Source organism: Choristoneura fumiferana, chromosome 13, assembly GCF_025370935.1.
Source record: "Choristoneura fumiferana chromosome 13, NRCan_CFum_1, whole genome shotgun sequence".
Classification (NCBI taxonomy): domain Eukaryota; kingdom Metazoa; phylum Arthropoda; class Insecta; order Lepidoptera; family Tortricidae; genus Choristoneura; species Choristoneura fumiferana.
The window spans coordinates 16,166,425-16,187,185 of NC_133484.1; the positions used below are offsets into that span (position 1 = coordinate 16,166,425).

Consider the following 20,761-nt stretch of genomic DNA (forward strand, 5'->3'; position numbering starts at 1 on the left):
AGTTCTCTGTTTTAATTAAGTAACAACTACTTTTATGACGCCTTTCAGAATAAATTATGTTTATAAAAGTAATAAAAATTATTTCAAAACTTACAACATAATCAAAATAGCCTTAGGATTATATTTTCTGCTACCTTCATCATATGCAAAATAACATTTCATAATTCACATAAATGATTTGCGTTCTGTATGAGACAGGTGACTAGGGACTCTCATAACTTCTGAATGGCTAGCATTTATTTTATTTATGTATTAATAAGTATTTGTTAATATGTTTCCTCTACTGCTGTGTTTTCTGTACTGCTTGCTATGCAATAAAGAGTTATTGTATTTGTATTTTATTGTATGGATTAACGTATTTAATTTTCTATTTTTTCGGCAGTATTATTCTCTTTAAAATGCATGTATTTGTATTTTTTTTAACTAGGATAGCTGGAAAAGATCCCTTACTAGAGATAAGATCGACTGTAGTTTTTAACTACTAATCTTTACTTTACTTTTTACGTACAATAAAGAATTTATACACATAGTAGTTAATGTGGGAAAGAAAGGAAAAGTAACACATTTGCTAGCACCTCAGTAGCCAACCATATTTTTCATATTTGTCATTTTTGAATCGGTCAACATTAAAAAATTGTTTGATGTTATAGCAATATTCACAACATCTCGTCAAGGAAAAATGTTGGTAGAGTTCAACGGCTACCGGTTCCGGATGTACCGCTCCAACGGCGCAGTGGAACGATGGCGCTGCTCTACCTCCGGCACACGAGGCTGCCGCGCGACCGTCTGCACTTCCGACAACCAAGTCATTTGGGTGAAAAATGTGCACAACCATCCACCCCCAGAATAAATGCTTGTCGGAAAAAAGGAATAGGATAGGGAGGGGCATGTTGAGCAATTTTGTGTCTATCACCTTCTCATTTCATGATGGTTTTCATTAGAAATATGATACCTGCTTTGATTATTAGGAAAATTATCTGGGAATAAATGACTCATGACTGTTTTTTTCTACTCTCTATAGTTTCTACTCTCTGTAGCAGTAAAATTCTGTAAAGTGACTTAAGTCAGACATGCTCAACTTGCCTCGACAGTGAGGTGAATTGAGCATGAGTATGGGGTAAGTTGAGCAAGGTAAAAATTACATTCTTAAAAAAAAATTCTTCGTAATATTTATTTATTTTTCTCAAGAAACAACAGTCAGTCTTATAATCAATCATATTCAGAAAGCTTTTGACCCGTGAATCATTTTTAAGTTGGTGTTTGTTACTAGGTATCTCTGATAATGTATGTAATCTTCATTTACCTATAATCAAATTAACACTTTTTTCTGCAGAATAAACCTACGTTGGTGTGATCGTTGAACCTGTATTATTATTTTTATTTTTTAAATATATCGTCATTATTTTAATGTTGTAATTACAACGCTCAACTAGCCCCGTAAAAAACTGACCATCTAGCCCCCTGCCACGTTTTTCATTAAATGATAGGTTAAAATAAAATAAGTACTTAATACTTACATTATAATAGGCATTAAAACACAATAAACAGGTAAATTTGCTAAGTACATTAGCAAAGCATTAGCTTTCCTGATGCCTGAGACATCTTTCCATGCAATTTTAGAAGAAAAATACCACTTCAGTTTTTTACTTTTGAGTCAGAAAAAAAAACGAAGCCTGTGACTAATAATTCTTGCGTCACGTGGCGATTGGTAATGGCGGATTGTCTTCCCCTTCCGCGGACCTCAATTTCCACCATATTGAGTTCTGACTTCACATTTTTAGTTTTGGAGATATTAATTATTTCCCAACTTACCCGCTTGCGCAACATTCCCCTCCCTAGCCTAAAATAGGTGGTTCTAATTAATATCTGTAAGTAGATGCAATGTGGCACTTAACTAAAAAGTAAACGCTGAAATACAAATATTATAATAATTTAATAAATGACGAGGGTAAACTAATCTGAATTAGCTTTGTTCTACACACCTCCACTGCATGGTCCCGTAGTAGGTCATAGGGCTCGGATGGCAATAACTAAGCCATGATACCTGGCTCAACTACCACCTATTTGTCATACTACCTGAGGGTATAAAAGGTTTTGAAATCTATTATTCTCAACATTTTTTTTTTTCGGCATGGGAAGTGAACGCATCAATTACTTATCAACGGTGTTATCACTAAGCGCCAATTAGCCCAATTCAAATTGTCTGTGACCTGTTATTTTGAAATGGACATTCAAGTTACAGGTATGTATTATTAATTCACTTTACTATTCTGCATTTTCAATCTACCTTATTTTTAAATAGAGTGCTACGCCGTAGCATTTCTTACGTATTTATTTCTGTACTTTTTTTGTTGGAGTTTTTACTTATGTTCGTATCTACTTGTGCCATTGAATTTGGTATAAAAATGTCGCTTAAAGTATCAACTACTAGGCTTTAAAAATGTTTTTGCGGCATGCTGCAGCTGTAAGGTGCAGCCAGGGTCTACGCCGCGCACCTGGGCGCGTAGCACTTGCTACGAAACATGTATTGTATTTTAATCCGCATTTAACTGTTTTCTTTGTTTCGTTTTAGGTACTGGTGTTGAGTGTTCTTTCAAAAGAATGCTTGTACTAGATATTTGGCCGTCTACTAAGGACAGCTAATCCGAACTGGACCGGTGTCGTCAAGTTTTTTCAAGCCCTGGTACAGTTGCTACCTGATGATGTTGAGAATTTGATAAAAAAGAGTTACTAATCTATGTACAAAATTTGTAGCTATTTGTAAGCAAGTCTCTCGCAAGCATTTTCGTATGGTCTCTAAGTACGGAGACTGGCTGAACGAAATTGAAGTTTGCGTTCTGCCAACTTGTGCAGCAGCAGGGAGCCACGTCACTCAACCACCAGCAGCAGAGGCTTCGACGAGTACTCAACAGCATCAGTACAGAAAGGACTTCGAGAAGTGTAGCAAAAGACCAAAACGCCGCAGGCTTGCAGAGTTAAGTAAGACAGATAGTTCCGCGATAAATTCTTTGTTGGATGATTCGAGTCAATCTAACGACGCTTCTTTAAATTTAAACACTGACGAAGTCTTGTCCATAGTAAAAGAGGAAAAGTAGGTCCACTCCGACCCTTAAGGAGACTTAACTGCCTACTGCCTAATGTCTGTGTCTATTGTCTAATGTCTGTGTCTAGAGAAACCAGACAGATTCTATGCCGTTATATTATTATTATTATACTAAATTTAAAAATATTATTTATAAATTCGCCGGAATGATGATGGCGATTGTATACATAATACTCATGTTTACCAACACATAATACTATAACGATAGTGTTTATAGGTAGGTAGGTTCTATTATTTATTCTAATTAATACTCTATTAGTACTAGTAATCTATTATTTTTTTATGTGTCCTTGCACGAAACTATTACACTACACTTCATCATCATCATCAGCCGGAAGACGTCCACTGCTGAACAAAGGCCTCCTCCTTAGAATGCCACAATGAACGACAACTCGCCACTTGCATCCACCGGTTTCCCGCAACTCTCACGATGTCGTCAATTCAACTGGCGGGAGGCCTGCCAACGCTTCGTCTTCCGGTTCGTGGTCGCCACTCGACGACTTTTCTCCCCCAACGGTTAACTGTTCTTCGAGCGAAGTGGCCCGCCAATTTCCACTTAAACTTGCACACTACATTTACAACTATACCTAATTCAAAAATTACGTAAGTACGAGTACGCGAACGTAAAATGTGATCATCTCGCGAAGCAAGCGCAAGACGAGCGAGCTAAAATCGAAACTTACGTCATTTTGCTTGACTAAAGAAAACTTAATCCTCCTTAAATTATCAGTGTGTGCGTGCGGTGGGTGCGTGCGTACCGGCGCCAACCGGCGCCAACACATTTAAGCCGCGCGATGTACTTTTATTCGTTGTGAGCCTACTGGTCCTGTTTTACTATGGTTTTGTCCCTCGTAAATGAGACTGAGCTAACTAAAAATCTGTATTTTATGGTGAAAAACTTCATCAATTCAAAATCACTGAATGCTACCACCTTATCAAAAAGTGTTAGAAGCTAAGAAGCGGTGTTATCCATCGCAAGAGTTTATCACGGAATCATCTGCTGGTTTAAAAAGGTTACCAATGAAGAAGAAGTCTAGTCTAACAAGAGAGGTGTTGAATTTGCTGTCGGTATAGAATAAAATGTACATAGTTATGTAATAAACACTAGATTTACATTATTTTAGATAGCTCCTAATATGTAAATAATATATTTTTCGTCCATTAGTGTGTTTGTAGTTTTAAGTAATAATTAGGTATTTACTTTATTTTTATTATAAAAATGACAATATATAAGTTAATTAGTTATAAGTTCTAATTCTTTTCTTCTATTTAGCATGTATTTTTTCAAATATAATAAATGAAAAAAAATTCGAGTAAAAACAAAGTTTTTTACAATAAATTTGCTTTTTTTATAACGTAAAATATTACAAAAAAGCATAATAACAATAATTTATTGAATCAGGCGTTACTTTGCGGAGGTCCATATTAATGAACTAAAATAATTAGTATTGATAACGTCAGCCATTACCTTCGCGATACCCTATGACCGCCACTCTTAGGGCGCAAAACCACTGTGCAGTGTGCACTGCTATTAACGTCCTACTACAAACGTCCGGTCGGACTATTTATATGGTGAAATCAGATGACGGAAATCGGATCTAGTTTATTAACTCCCATACAAATATTTCTATGACTATTCCGGATCGGATTTTTGGATTTGGATGGGATTTGTGGTGGTTACAAGTGGCGAATTGTCGTTTATTATGGCCTTCAGGAGGAGGCCTTTGATCAGCAGTGGTCGTCTTCCGGCTGATGATGATGATGAAAAATATAAGTACTTAGTCATAAATGACGCGGAGCCGTCGTAAAACAAAGGTTTGAAACTATAATAATCTAATCACACACACACAAACAACACTCCTGTATTCCCAAATAGGGTAGGTAGAGCACATGAAACGTTATCGCTTCGAAGCCACTTTTAGCAAATTTAGGTTTTAAGTTTGACAAAAACGGTACAATAATAATCTAATAATATAATAATCATTTTGTAACTGATCGCTCTAATTAGGTAGAAGATGCCTTTTTTTTGGTAGCAGCTTAGTATTTTTTTCGGTTCTCTATCGTTTGCCCGAATTTCATATGCCCGAATGTAACGTTTTCTAGAATTTTCATTTGCCATATAGTAATTTATATCTGAAATAGTAATTTCTTCAGAGTTGATATTAAACTAACCTAACCTAACCTACTGCATTCTATATGATGGCATTAAAACAAAACCTAAAAACAGCACGGTTCTATATATTTTATGGCAAACGTTGGTATGGCAAGTGAAATTGGGCAAATGAAATTCGGGCAAGTAAAGGTAAACGGTTTTTTTCTTTGTCTGTTATTATCGCGCCACTGGGTGAAGTTTGTTCTCTTTCACACAGGCTTCCGATTCCTCCTAATAAAATTTCAACGCTGCAACCTGTTAGGACACTGGCGACCATATTTTATCGTGGCACCTACTGAGAGTTACATAATTCCATTTAAATGTCTGTGAATGTTGACCAATGCTTTGGTGTTTTTTTAGCAAAATTTATCTTATCTCAGCGCGGGCGCAGGCTGATCAAGTACAATGGCTATAGGTTTCGCTTGTATAGAACGAGTGGCAATGCAGAAAGGTGGCGCTGTTCTACACACTGCACGCGCGGATGTCGAGCAGCTCTCGTCACTAGCGGAGAGGTCATTGTTAATGTGAAGAGTGAACACAATCATCCACCGCGGGAGGTTTAGTTGTAGGAGATTCGTAGTATCAAGCTGGAACTTAGTACTGTTACATCATTCATTAAAAAAATAACTGTCCCAGTATAGAAACAATAAACTGTTTTTACTTTGACAAAGTAAAGGTGTTAAGCTATTTTTGAACTTTTGATATCATGTATTGTGAACAATAATTTTGATATTTAGGTAAGTAAATTAAAAGATTGCGCTACAAATTTAGTATTTTGATTGATCACAGACTATGACAAAGTTTGGTCTATAACATTTAAAAATAAACTAGCTAAAATCATTTACTCCTTTTTCACGTCTACCAGTATTGTAGTCGCGAATGTATTTATTTACTTAGTCATAAAGAACTTTGCATTTATTTTTGAAGTTGTTAAACTATAAGGCCGCTAATATTAATTCTTAGCGTCCATGCCAGAGATTACAGTTACATAAGCATACTTGAAACTAACGTCTTTCGGATGGCGGTAATGGTGATGATACGTAATGGTTTTTTTTTATTTACAGCGGAATTCACCACGTCTAAGCGGGGCAGAAAGTTGATCAAGTTCGAAGGCTACACGTTTTACGTAGATCGAGCGAGCAGTGAGAAGACTCGGTGGCGGTGCTCGACACACAGCTTCCAAGGCTGTAAAGCATCGCTGGTGACTGTTGATGACTCAATTGTCTTTGTAAAAAATGAGCACACGCATGAACCAAAACTTTCTTAATAATACGTAAAAGAGCATATTTTCATTCATTTTTGTGAAGCCTTCCATTTTTGAATACTTTCTTTTACGGGAAATTATATCGCCGAGGCCATAAACGATTATTTCACACGGTTTACCTACATCGAATGCTTTCGTGTTTTTTGGAGTTTTTTTCATGTTCATGTTTTTTTTTCGCATTAACGACACACTGCCACCACGGTTGTCGCGCAAACATAATCGTTTTCTAAAACCTAACGCTTTTGTGCAGAAAAATGCCTTTCATTTGATGAATAGTTCATTATTAAACCATCATCGACAAAAAAATTTAATTACAAAAACTTTGATTAAAACCGAAAAGAAAAATAAGTCTTGTGGTCTTAAACTCTATTAAGTAGGAAACATTGAATAACTACACCTATTTTTAACTAAGACTTAGTTAATAAGTTTAATATAACACAAATATGAATAAGTCACTCAAGTCACTTGTAATTAATGATAAAATAGGTATTATGATTACGAAACGTTAAATAAATAATCTCACTCAACAAATTATTAAACTGAAAACATCAGACACCTCAACTGTATTTTTTATTTTAGGTTTTTTACATTTTCTAAACTATTTGTATGTTTTGATTTTCTACTTCTCCACTCGAAATTTACATTAGAGTACGGTCAAGGAGTTTAATTCATTTTCCACCATGGAACCATTTCACAGAAAACGTAATATTGACATCGCATTAATTGACAAGGAAAGTCGTAATGACTTTTCCTTTGATAAGGTTCCATGGTGGCCCATGAATTAAATTCCTTGACTGTACATTCAGCAAAAAATGCTTGTTAATATTAAGATGCTATAATTTACGTAGTTACGCTGAATGTGCCTAATGTTTATTATTTCGTCAATAAATAAATTCAAAAAAAACTATGCGTGTGAAAAACTACAGCAACCAAAAAAGTATTTTTTATAAATTGGAAAAACTACTGAGGCTTTTTTTCAAGTATTTTTTTTAAAGTAGTTGTATTTTTTTTTTGTTTGAATACCTTTTTATAAGCCCCCAATGTAATTTATTGTTTTGTAAAAAAACTCCATTAGATTTATTTAATTACTGATCTTATATAAATGTTCGCTAATGTGATATAACAACATATAATAATATTATATATACCATTGTGTGCAATTGCTAACAAAAAAGTATATTTTTCTCACCAGCGGAAATCATCACCTCCAGGCGTGGTAAAAAATTGATCAAACTGAATGGCTATACATTTTACGTAGACCGTGCGACCGGTACAAGAACTCGTTGGAGGTGTTCTACACACTGCGCTTATGGCTGTCGAGCGTCATTAGTCACATACGATGGCGAAATTGTGTCTGTGAAAAATGACCATAACCATCCACCACGATCCTAATTTGTGTCCTAATTTACTGTGTTAGATACGCATAAAATTGCACTAAAATATTTGTTTTTTTTTTACGTGCGACTTTAACATGTTTAGCATTCTTATAATTTACGATACCTAGTTTCTTGTATATTTTGCTAATTAATTATGATTGAAAAAAGGACTCTTCTTCTTTCTAAGAGGGACCGTTAATGTACAGTTACAAATTGGGATTGTTGAGCCACTTGCACTTACTGTTCATAATTTGGCCGTGTAATGCTATTCTGGTTTATAAATGTTTACTAGGATTACGTAAAATTCGGCTTAATAATTATGGACAGTGGCGAGTGGCTTAACAATTCAAATACCTGTAATTCCTCTCGTGTTGCGGTTATCTGTAGATTGATTTTTATTTAGTCACCCGTCTTCTCGCTTCCACAATAAATAACATGGTTTTTCCCTTTCAAGCGGAGTTTACTACGTCCCAGCGGGGCAAAAGGCTGATTAAACACAATGGCTATACGTTTTGCCAAAACAATATAAGAGGCGCAAGAGTTCGGTGGCGATGCTCAACACACTGCACTCAAGGATGTCGCGCAACAATTTCCACTTTCCATGATCAAATTATATCTGTAAAATATAGTCACAATCACCCACCGCGATCTTAACTAATTAAAATGAATCAATCTTATTATTCATTCTTTGGATTTTTGTACTGTATTGTATGCTATTTTGGACTGTATTCAAGTCATGAAAAAACAGTAACCATTCTCGAGTGGTCAATGTTGATTGATGTATCATCATCAGTTGCAGATTTATAAGTTTTAGGATTTCGTACCTTAAAAGGAAAAAAAGAACCCTTAAGCTGCGTCCACTGCATCGGAATCGGAGCGGACGCACCGTACGGAGCGGATTTGTTTCCATGGCGCAGAAATGCTGATCCAGTGCTCGCAGTACCAGTGAAGCAACTAATCTGTCCGCTCCGTGTGCTCCGATTCCGATGCAGTGGACGTGCAGCTTTCAAGTCTCTCTAACCACTTCACCGTATCATGCTATGACCGTAATAGGAACGTGTCAGAAACAGAATGTCAAGCGCATACATGACACGCGACGGCGGCGATTGATTAGGAAACGTGCCAGTGGTCTCATTACTCATACTTTTCAATAATTAAAGTATTAGACCAAAAAAAATCACATGCCTCTGACGGCTGAATGTATTAAGGGACTGCTATCTACTATAACAACTACTTCGAGAAGGAAGTCAATCGTCGAATCCAACTCGGATCGAGCTATGGAGAGAGCTATGCTTGAGGTTTCTCTACGGGATCGAATCAGAAATGAGGAGATACGTAGAAGAACATGGGTCACCGACATAGCTAAGCGAATTAGCTCGTTGAAGTGGCAATGGGCAGGCCATATAGCACGGAGAACAGATGGCCGTTGGGGCCGAAAAGTTCTCGAGTGGTGGCCGCGGATCGGCAAGCGCAGCGTAGGACGTCCACCAACGAGATGGACTTATGACCTGGTTAAGAGACCCACTTGCTCGTTTGCCTTCCAGTCGTATAAAAAAAAAGGTAACCCTCAGAATCCACTTTTTAACTATACCGTGTGTGGCCTATAATACGGGCAAAAAATTTAAACGTAGATCGTACTCGTCAAACTGAACAACATTAGTTCAACGACTTTTAAAAATAAATAGTTTTTTCATTTTTATTACACTTTAAAGTTTATTCGAAGAAGCAATGTAAAGCAAAATGTTTGATATTTGTAGCGTGACAGGCGACGTCAGTTGGGTTCTAGGATGGCGTACATTGAATTTACGATTAAGGCCGTCTTGCAGGAAAAAATAAATCTAGATTTAGTAGTTAATCCAGGCTTAAGCTTGACAGTACCATACAATACTACTAAACTGAGCTTAACGCTAACTCGAGATTTATGTGTTTACTGCAAGTCTAAGTTTGATAAAAAAAACAAAAGTTAAGTTTTGATGTTAATAAAGTGAGACCATGATGATCCAATCCAAGTGATCTATAGAGCCTCTGTTTAAAATATTATCCCCGGTTCTGCGCCACACATTGTACTTACATTGTCATCCAACCTACATATTAATACCAAATTTCAAGGCAATCCGACCACTGAAAGTGGGGTAAAATTAACTTTCAAAATTTGACCCAAATATAAAACAGCAACAAACAGGGTGGGTTCACAAAATGTATTTATCGCTTCCTTTAAAATATACATAACTTACTTAACACCTGATTTAATAAATTATAACTTACTTATCATTTAATAAAAAAAAACTTAAATTGCTTCTTACTAAAACTTGTGGATTTTTCGTTCTAGTGGAATTCACGAAGACCCAGTGCGGTAAAAGGATGGTGAAGTTAAACGGCTACAAATATTGCATCCACACTACGAACGGCTCAAAAGAGCGGTGGCGCTGCTCTACCAACTGCACAAAAGGCTGTCGCGCATTCATGTATACTTTTGACGGCGAAATAATATCTGGAAATTATGAACACAACCATCCAGCACCGCCTGATAAATTCCGCTAATGCAGAGTACCGACAAGCTTCTTGACCTTCAATTTGCAACAACGAATGCATCTCTACCTATGTGTCTATGAACCCGTTTTGTGAGCATATGACATTATCTTTCCTTAAAAACTTTGTTTTATTTATCAAGTGTCCTTGTAAATTAAAGACGCTTCGAAAACCCTCATACTTTTGGGGGGCGGAATGTACTAAATATAGAACCAAATTAGTTGAAATATGCGTCCCGTATTACTCCACGTGTCTAATATGATGGGACGTGTATTTTGATTAATGTAGTTGATTTGGCATGCTTCACTGTCAGTTTATAAAAGAACAATTGAAAATGAAATACTGTCGTTTTAGTTGCAGCGATGTTTATAACGTCGCAGCGCGGGACGAGGCTCATAATGCACAACGGATATACGTACGGTAGACACTGGATGGCATATAAGGGAACCGATGGAGCAAAAACACGGTGGAGATGCAACACGCGGGGAATAGGCTGTTTGGCGTATGTTGCCACTGTGAAGGATGAAATTGTGTCTATAAATGATGATCATAACCATCCGCCGGAATCGAGGATCAGAAAGAGTGGCCCTATTCGTAAACGAAAGCGACGAACATATTTCACTGATACTGATACTAATAACTCCTGAATTTGTCTTATGTTGTATTATTATCAAAATACTTGTATTTAATGTCACATGAAATTTTGTCTTTCTCTGTGTAATCTTGAATTTATAACCATTATAACTCTGTTATATGTAAAAGTAGCTTAAAAATTGTTTTTCTGTTCCATAATATGCATTGTCAAGCTTAAATTTAAAAACAAATAAAAATAGTCTAAAACCGTTTTCAAGCACACACAACTCTCATTGTACTGCACAAGATATCTCATAACAGCGAGACGGTGCTTAGGTTATTATTAGTGTATAAAACCATTCGCAAAGTAAAAGTATGATAATATTAGACTTCTAAATATATTTTTAATACATATCTCCTTGTTTCACTTACAAAATGTTGACATAGTACACAGATCTTTTAGATCCACAAAGTAAAGTAATGCTTAAATTAAATAATAATTAAGTTAGATAATGATATAGCCATTTGATTAATTATAATACGTATGTCAACTCTTTACTGTACAAAAGAAAAGAAACAAAACACAATTGACAAACTTTGAGATATTTGTACAAAGGCGAGACACGATATATCACATTGTTTATTGTTTTACAGCGATTTTTATTCCATCTTTGAGAGGAACCACATTGTTGCAACACAACGGGTTCACCTTTGGGAAGGATACGATCACACATGCAGGGACGGATGTCGAAAAAATACGGTGGAGATGCACCTCTCGCGGCTTAAACTGTCGCGCATTCATTGTAACTGTAAGGAGTGAAGTGGTGCTTGTAATGGATGAACACAGTCATCTGCCAGGAGCAAAGAATTATAAACGACGCTATTATAAAAGACGTTAATAATCTGGTTGTTTTATTTTAAACTATAAAAACGCAGCCAGTTTATGGGCACCCTGCCCAATAGCAACGACTTGGGTGATATTTGTAAATATAGATTTTTAGGATTAAAGTAAGTTAGTTTTAATTCTTTTTTTATTTATGTCTGTTAATTATTGTATATACATATTATCTGTTTGTTTATAAATATATTCCATTTTAAACTGAAAACTGACTTAAATACAATCCTCAAATCGATTTTTTGTGTGTATACATTAGTTAGGACCACAGAAATGTATCATAAATCCCCTATCATTAGTGTATCCGCAAGCAACTGCTTCACTCGTTAAACCCAAGAGCTAAGCTCTACAAACATCCACAAAATAAAAGCATGGCCGTTTCAGACGGTTAAGTACATTTTTCATTATGTATCCCCTTGGTTCACTTACTAACTCTAGAAATATTTTATTTATTTCATCATTGCACTTTGTACAGTCACCTTAGGTCTAAGTGCAACCCTGTTTAAGGGCATAGCAATATTAGCAACATGTATAAGTATATTGTTTACGCCATAAGGGATCCAAGATTAATAATATTAACAAGTACATATATATGTCAAGTTTTTGTCTCCATTTCTACTAATACTTTAAGTTAAATGAACACTCACTGCTTACTTCTACAGTACGAGTAATAGTCAAAATGTGTTCAATATAACTTTGACAATACTGTATCGTACTTGCATAATAAAAGTGCACTACCACCACAACTAAGCCTAGTAAAACATGAATCGCAGTAAGTATGAATAGGTATAAGTCGACCATGAGAATGATACCTATAAACATGAGCTATTATGTCGTCATTTTCATCAGCCGGAAGATGTCCACTGCTGAACAAGGGCCTCCCCCTTAGAACGCCACAATGAACGACTACTCGCCACTTGCACCACCACCGGTTGCACCCAATTCTCATGATGTCGTCAATCCACCTAGTGGGAGGCCTGCCAGCTTTTCTCCCCCAACGGTTATTGGTGGTGACCGGGCCAATTCAAATGAAACAAATGAAATGAATGTCTTCATTATAATGTACCTATAAAGACTTTAAATGACACCTTTTTTATCTTTCAGTCGTTTTTACCACGTGCCCACTGGGAAAAATGATAGCAAAACTGAACGGGAACACTTACGAAAAACTTGAAATCAGAGACAACAAGATTATATGGCGCTGTTCTGCGGACTACAACCAAACTCAGTGTTACGCGTGCATCCACACTGTTGACGGCAGTATAGTCGCCTCCATGGACGATCATAACCATCCAGTACTATGTTAATCAGGGATAATGTAGTTTTTTAACAGAAAAAGAATATTCCACATTTTATTTACCTACCACGACAAGGTCGTTTCACAAGAACACTCATGAACAAATCATTGAATGCTGATGTCTATATGTGTATTACATTATAATTAAATATGTACAGGTAGATTCAATAAGTGACAATCGTGTTTCAGACAAATATCATCTAATAACCGCACAAATGCAGTAAAGAAATCGTTACGTATATAACCTTGTTTACACACTGACGCCGTCAACCGTAAATGATCCAAGCAAATAAATTTCGTATGAATTTCACTTCTTTTTTTTTTTCGTTTAATTTTGCGGATTGCGGCGTCAGTGCAAAACAGGCTACCTATAAATTAAATTAAAACTCCATAATAGTAAAAAAAATTCGAGAACCGTAAAAATTACCTTTCTGTCATAAGTTTTACATGCTTAGTGCTATACGCAGCCTATACGCAGATAGTATGTATGTTTTGTTTTTCGCTTGAATAACGAAGACGGCGCTCACGCAGTGAAAAGTTACTTCATTCGAGCTAGCTGTTATGAATCGACCACCTACAAGCAAAGGCAACAACATATTTACTAGGCGACCGGAAAGCCTAGTGCTCTTGACTATGAATTGAATGAATTAATTAATGAGTGAATTGAATAGGTTAGAATCTCAGCACAAACAGTCATTTGTACTCGAGTCATGGATTTTATGTGTATTTAAGGAAACATTTTTATAAGCTAAGTTTGTTTAAGCGTTGTCTAGCAGCCATAGTAAGTACAAGTACAAGGGCTAAGTCAATTAGTGTCAATTGTCCCACGATATTTATTAAAATAAATATACTAACCCCCCGGGCTCTACACGGCTGGGTGCAACTTTGAAAAAAAGAAACGAAAAAAATTAAGAAACTATCTATCTCTAATCTAATCAAAGCCAGTAACTTCTATATTTATCACCTCTCTTTTCTCAAACTGCACACCCGCAGGGAGCCAGGGCGCAGCGTTAGTTATAAATATTAATGAAATATCTAAACCTTCCTCTTAACTCTTCCTCTGTCTATTGATGGAAATCACCTTTAAAATCCGTAGCGTAGTTCAAAAGATCTGCGTAGGCACATACCTACACAGAGGGATAGACGGCGGGAAGCGGCTTAATTTTATACTATGTATTAGAAGATAAAAATGACCTAATATAGATTGTTAAAACCCACCTTGAAAACATTGAAATAAACAAGTGAATGAGATAAAACAGACATTTTACTAACCCGCAAAACGTAAATATAGCTCTACGCATTTTTTAAAAGAAACGTAGCACCGTAGAGTCTCATAATCAATAGGTTGGGTGCTTGAATGGGTAATTCTCATTTTCGTGCACACAGTAACTTCCATTGTCACTCTCAACCATGGAAGGGTGTAATAATTCTTTCTAATGTTTAATAAAGAAAAACGTAAATCTTATGATGAGTTCGCTTACTCGAAATAGAAGAAAACCTAATGCAGCCACGGTAGTGACTGTATGCACAGACATGAAAATATGCAAATCAGGAACACGTTGCGAGATCCTGTATCTTTTTGCGTCCAATCTAATATGGTACTTCTCTTACTTTCTCATACGCTAAACTGATACAAACTTGGACTCACCCTCAGATACTATAGTTAATCTTTCAGCGAAATTCGTCTCGTCTCAAAGAGGCAGACGTATGGTGCAGCTGAACGGGTATTCGTATCGCTTCGACCGCGCCTGGGGTCCTAAGAGTCGATGGCGGTGTTCAACCCACTGCGCACGCGGCTGCCGAGCATCCATCATGACTGTGGAAAACGAGATCGTCAATATCCGAGCCTGCCACTCGCACGAGCCGCGGACACGAGGACCCAAAACCTGCATCTTTGATTCTATAACGTAGGGCTAAGTTCAAAGAGTTTAACTGGGAACAGAGGAATGATTAAAAGAAGCTAAGTTCTGTAAACTATCGTCACGTACAAATCGTGCGATACGATTGTTTCCGATGAACTAAAACCATGGGTTTCTTGTTTGGTTCCGTTTTAAGATTTGAGAACAAAGATACGGAAACTATAACCATTCGCCGTCTCTTTCTGGCCTCGTTGAATGGCATTTGATAGAAAGAGGGATGAACGTGATTTTGATTCCGACTGCGATCGACAATATGCCTCCTGGGTTCTCATTACGAACTAAACTACTTCATTTAATAAAGTCACTAAATGTCATCAAAATTGTGCAGAAAGCTCTGAACTAACTATTGAAGTTAAAAATGAATATAGAATGGTGTACATAGCAAGGGATTGTTTGAGGGGTTATTTTTCTATTATTTACATGATCTATGATAAAAGGAGTTTTACGTTATTGTTACGTTATGTTTTAAATACCTAGTAATCTAGGCAGTATAATTTGTTTACTTTTAGTATGTAAAATTACAAAATTGTAATAATTAATGTTTATTAATTACGACAAATTTAAATGTTACTTTTTAAATAATTTATAAAACTAAATTGCAACGTTTATGTTCAAGTTCGAAATAAAATGCCATATTTAACTACTATCTTTGTTATTTACTTTAGTCTTAAGCAAGTACCTTGTTTTCGAATAAATTTTGTTAATGTGCTGTTGCTCTTAACTTTTTACTATGGGGTCTATAATAAAGAGTTATCGTGTTGTATGTGTAACCTAGTTGGTGAAGAACATATGCACGGTAAGGCTGATGGTAAGAGATAAACGTGGTTATAACACTGAAAGACTTGCATGTGCTTTCACAACGCTTTATAAGCCTCTACAATTAAATATGTCTTGAAGTATCCTATACTATAAACGGTGCCCACGACTAATCCGAGAGACTTCCTGGGCATATTTAAAGATAAAAATGTCCTACAATGTACGCTTGATTCGGCTTGGTTTTTGTGATATTTGTATCTACGTAATTGTTTTTAACAGCAGTGCGATGCTTAACGTATTTATCAATAAACATACGATTGGGTTATTGTATAGTAGATTCTACATCGTGCAACTCTCATTCCAGTGGAATATGTGATTTCAACAAAAGGAAGACGCTTGCTTAAGCTCGACGGTTACTCCTTCTGTATGAGCGCGCAGACCGGCGACAAACTTCGTTGGCGCTGCTCCACCCACTGCAACCACGGCTGCCGCGCCACCATCACGACCATTGACGGTCGAATGGTCATCTTCAAGAATGATCATAACCATCTACCAGGTGCACGCCGGTTGAATGAGAAGATGTACTAAGGAAAACTAATCCTTTTAAGTTGTCTTTGAGCAGATAAGAGGGACAGTTAGGGGCTAAAAAAAGGTGTTAGGTAAATATAATGCTTAAACTTATTGAAATTTAAAGTACTATACATAATCCCACTTCCCACTAATATTATAAATGCGAAAGTTTGTAAGTCTGTTTGTTCGTTTGTTACTACGTCACGTCTAAACCATTGAACCGATTTAGATGAAATTCGGTATACGGATAGTTTGAGTTTTTATAAACCACAAATTCTTTATTTTTTACACAAACAATTTTATATTATAATATATGATAGTATAAAAAATAGTATATATAAAGAAAAAAACATTTGTTTACTTTGAATGCTTTTTGTGGTTATTCTACTTATACTTTACTATTAGAATCGTGATATAGACTAAGAATTCAATAATTCAAAATACTCGTATAAAAAATTGTAAATATAAACGTGCTTTTTGACATGTCTTATCCTGTTTCTTTGAAACCAATTACCAATATTGCAAGGTGCTCCAAATTTCAGCGTAGATAACTCAGATTTTGCCTATCGTACCTATTAACAACATGTGTTTCAAAAACACCATCATGCTCAATCAAAGTTATTTATAATTTTTATCATCTGCCAGAATAAGGCCTCCTCTCAGAATGAGAGGATAGGCGCGGGCCAAATACGGATTAGAAAATTCGCACACACTATGTAATTGCTTCTCAAATTTTTGCTTTCCGCAACCAAAAGCTCATGGTAATTTTTAAAAGTAATTTTTCGCATGAATTCCGAAAAACTCAGAGAGCCTAGGCTGAACCTATGATTGTCTGTTTGAGAGGCCATAGATAGAACTTCTAGGCTGATCCTTTTACTTTAGCTTTTAATTATTATTTTTTCAGTGGAATTTGTAACTTCGCAAAAAGGCAAACGGTTACTTATGGTCGGTGGCTACTCGTTCTGCATGCGGCAAGTGTCGGGGGCCGGTGACAGACTTCGCTGGTGCTGCTCCACGCACCTCAACCATGGTTGCCGCGCTGTCATCATCACCTTCGGCGGTCAGGTCATACAGTCCAAGAATGATCATAACCATCCACCAGGACGGCGCTCCAAGCATCAATAATCCACCCATAAACAAGAATGAAGATGACCGCCTATTATCAACCCTGTGTTTTGTGTCTGTATAAAAAAAAACTACTGATTTGTAGTGTGCAATAAAGAATATTTGTATTGTATTGAAGATAGCTTTTCGACTTTAGGCTTCTAAATTGAATTAAATGGATTAATCAGTAAATTATTAACTGATCTATAAATAGGTACGAGTACTCGTAACTTGCCCACGCCATTCTATGAGCAATAGTTGCCATGTTGAATAATAAATAATATGAGGAATTGGAGTTTTGTATTAAACCATTCCAGTAAACTTCCCACGGACGCAGACAAAATTGCGTGCAACAGCTATTAAAGATGTGTTATTTGCTCAGTACTCAAGCTAAAAGTTGGCTAAGTGACTAAATCAAGTTTTGATATGGAGTCGAAAAACGCGATATTTTTTTAAATCGATGCTAGTTGATATCTATAATTAATAGATATCAACTAGCATTATTATTATTAAGCTAGATTTTGTCACTTTTTAGCTTGAGCGTGGAACTTAGAGACCACTTCTTGAACATTAACATAGAAAACCTAGATGCTTGTATTTCAACAATTGTTTAAAATTTAGAAAACTGAATTCAAAAAATTCTGTTCCAGTGGAGTACGTGATTTCGCAAAAAGGCAAGCGTTTGCTCATGGTCAACGGCTACCCGTTCTGCGTAGGGTATGCTACTGGGGCTGGACTTCGCTGGCGCTGCTCTACGCACCTTAACCAAGGTTGCCGTGCTGCCATCACAGCTGTTGGTGATAAGTTCCTCGCAGCTAGAATTGATCACAACCACCCGCCAGGACGGCGCAAAAAATAAATCGATTGTTTTATGTAGAGGTCCCAATTTTTCATTTTTTTTTATAATTTTGCAAACATTTCATTTCGTAAGAACCTTGTCCTGACTCAAACGCAACGAAAAAAGAATTAGCCAAAAAGTGCAGCCATTCCAAAGTGAAAAGCATACATAGGTTCTGTATTTGATATCTTTTTATTTATATTACCTACTTTTTGTTCCTGTTACTGTCGTAATTATGACCTATTATGACATTAGGGATCCCGTCTTCGATGTACTGCACCTTTTCTTACTTAGCATCCTTATGTAACCAAATCTAATGTGACCGAGAAGCCAATGGACGCAATTTGAAAATGTTAGGGCCTACGCTAGCTGACTCGGTTTGCAGGGAGCGCACTGCACGCGTCGCGTGCACCATATTTTTACCTGTACCCGCGCCCGCAGCCGTGCGCTCGCTCCGTGCATCCGCGCCAGCTAGCGTAAGCCCTTAGAATAAAACAATTGCCGTTATCCCTAATGGGATGTATTATTAAGCTAAGAACTAACCGTAGAATAAGATCGTATATTTTTCATTTGTGTGTTTTGCCTAACTAACTAACACTAAATAATAACCTAGACGCATCAAAATAGTCTTTGGATACTCATTATCCCTAGACAAATTTGATGTTTTGACAGTAGTAATATGCCTATATTGAAATGTTCAAAATTGTCTAGGGATAAAAATATCCCTAGACATTTTTGATAAGTTTGACATGTTATAATAAAATAAACACTTACTACAGGTTCACTATAGGCTACTTAAAGAAAATAAAATAACCCGAAAAATCATTAGTCGCAGGACGGGTTAACTTTATCTGTGCTTTTTACCGATTTACTCATTTTAATATTTACTCGTACGTCTTTGACACATCATACTGAACATGGACGTGAAAATGTATTGGAACATATGTTAATCAAAATAAATTTTTCTTAAATATTTATAGAGTATCATTATTCAATCGAACTTGCCCTACAACTTGTTGAAATGTCCCAGATAAATTTGATAGCATCATGTATATTATTTATACGAAATAACAATAATAATGGTTTTATTTCAGTGGAGTATGTGACTTCGCAAAAAGGCAAACGTTTGCTCATGGTCAACGGTTACTCCTTCTGTACAGGGCAATCATGTGGGGGCAAGCTTCGTTGGCGTTGCTCTACACACTGTAACCACGGTTGTCGCGCCACCATCACGACCTTTGAAGGCGATGTAGTCGTATTCAAGAATGATCACAATCACCCACCACCGGGGCCGCGCCGGCCGACCTAGTAGAAAATGGTTAAGCCGAAAGAAGCAATCGGAATCTCAAAGAGGTGCTACGCCAGCTCGACTCGACAAATTTAGCTGCGGAGTGATGCCGTTTCATTTATAAATTTATACCTTAGTCTTGTTTCACCTGCACCTTTCATTCTTTACATGAAATATATAAAAAATGTTTATAATAATAATATTTATTTCAGAAAATAAATCATTTTTCTATTTATTTATTGCGTTGGACAGCCGCCAATGGCATTATTACAAGAGTATTTTCTTGTGCTCCTTTTTCACAGTAATTTATTTAAATAGCACCCTAATAAACATTTAATTTTTTACTTTATAAAGTGAATCACTAATAAAATAAGTTTTATGTATTGCCAAGTGTATTTTTAACATTGGTATGTAAGAATGTGCTAAATTTTTACTTGGATATGATTTAGGCTTGTGCTCACCGTCGATTTATTTATTCCAGTGGAGTATGTGACTTCACAAAAAGGCAATCGTTTGCTCATTCTGAACGATTACTCCTTCTGTTTGCGCCGGACTTGCGGCAATAGAAAAGTACATTGGCGTTGTTCCACGCATTGCAACAACGGCTGCCACGCTAACATCGTAATGCTTGATGGCGAGATAGTCACATGTAATAACGACCATAACCACCCGCCAAGGAAGCTTGACAAAAATAGAGTGACGATGGTAGAATTATCTCTGTCGCATTAGGTCAAGCCTGTAATGACAGATGTAAATGTGTGTACAAATAAATGAATAAATTTATTTAGAGAATAAGAGAAGAAAAATAAATAAAAAGGACATCGATTAGTTTAAATTGGGCCCCATTCAGCATAGCATATGCTAAATGAATACCTACATAGTTTTAGGATACTTTACAAGCAGTGGCTTTTGTCTGGAAAACCGTAACGCAAAGCCAAATAACTCATCAGTGACCCCTGCTATGTCTTTTAATTTAACTTACTAGTGTACAATAACTTTATTCAATTTAGGCTACAGTGTACAATTAATATCAGTTTCGAAAAGTTTTATTTGTATTTTCATGCCTAATAAATTGTTAATTTGGGAATTAGTTTAAG

At 36.3% G+C, this 20,761-nt stretch overlaps 1 long non-coding RNA gene across 1 annotated transcript; it reads left to right on the top strand.

Annotated features, from left to right (window-relative positions):
- Positions 1–13,000: 13,000 nt before the first annotated feature.
- On the top strand, positions 13,001–14,380 carry LOC141434174 (uncharacterized). Its single transcript, XR_012452026.1, has 2 exons — positions 13,001–13,726; positions 13,776–14,380. It is a non-coding gene; the product is annotated as an uncharacterized lncRNA (long non-coding RNA).
- The last annotated feature ends 6,381 nt before the right edge of the window (positions 14,381–20,761 follow it).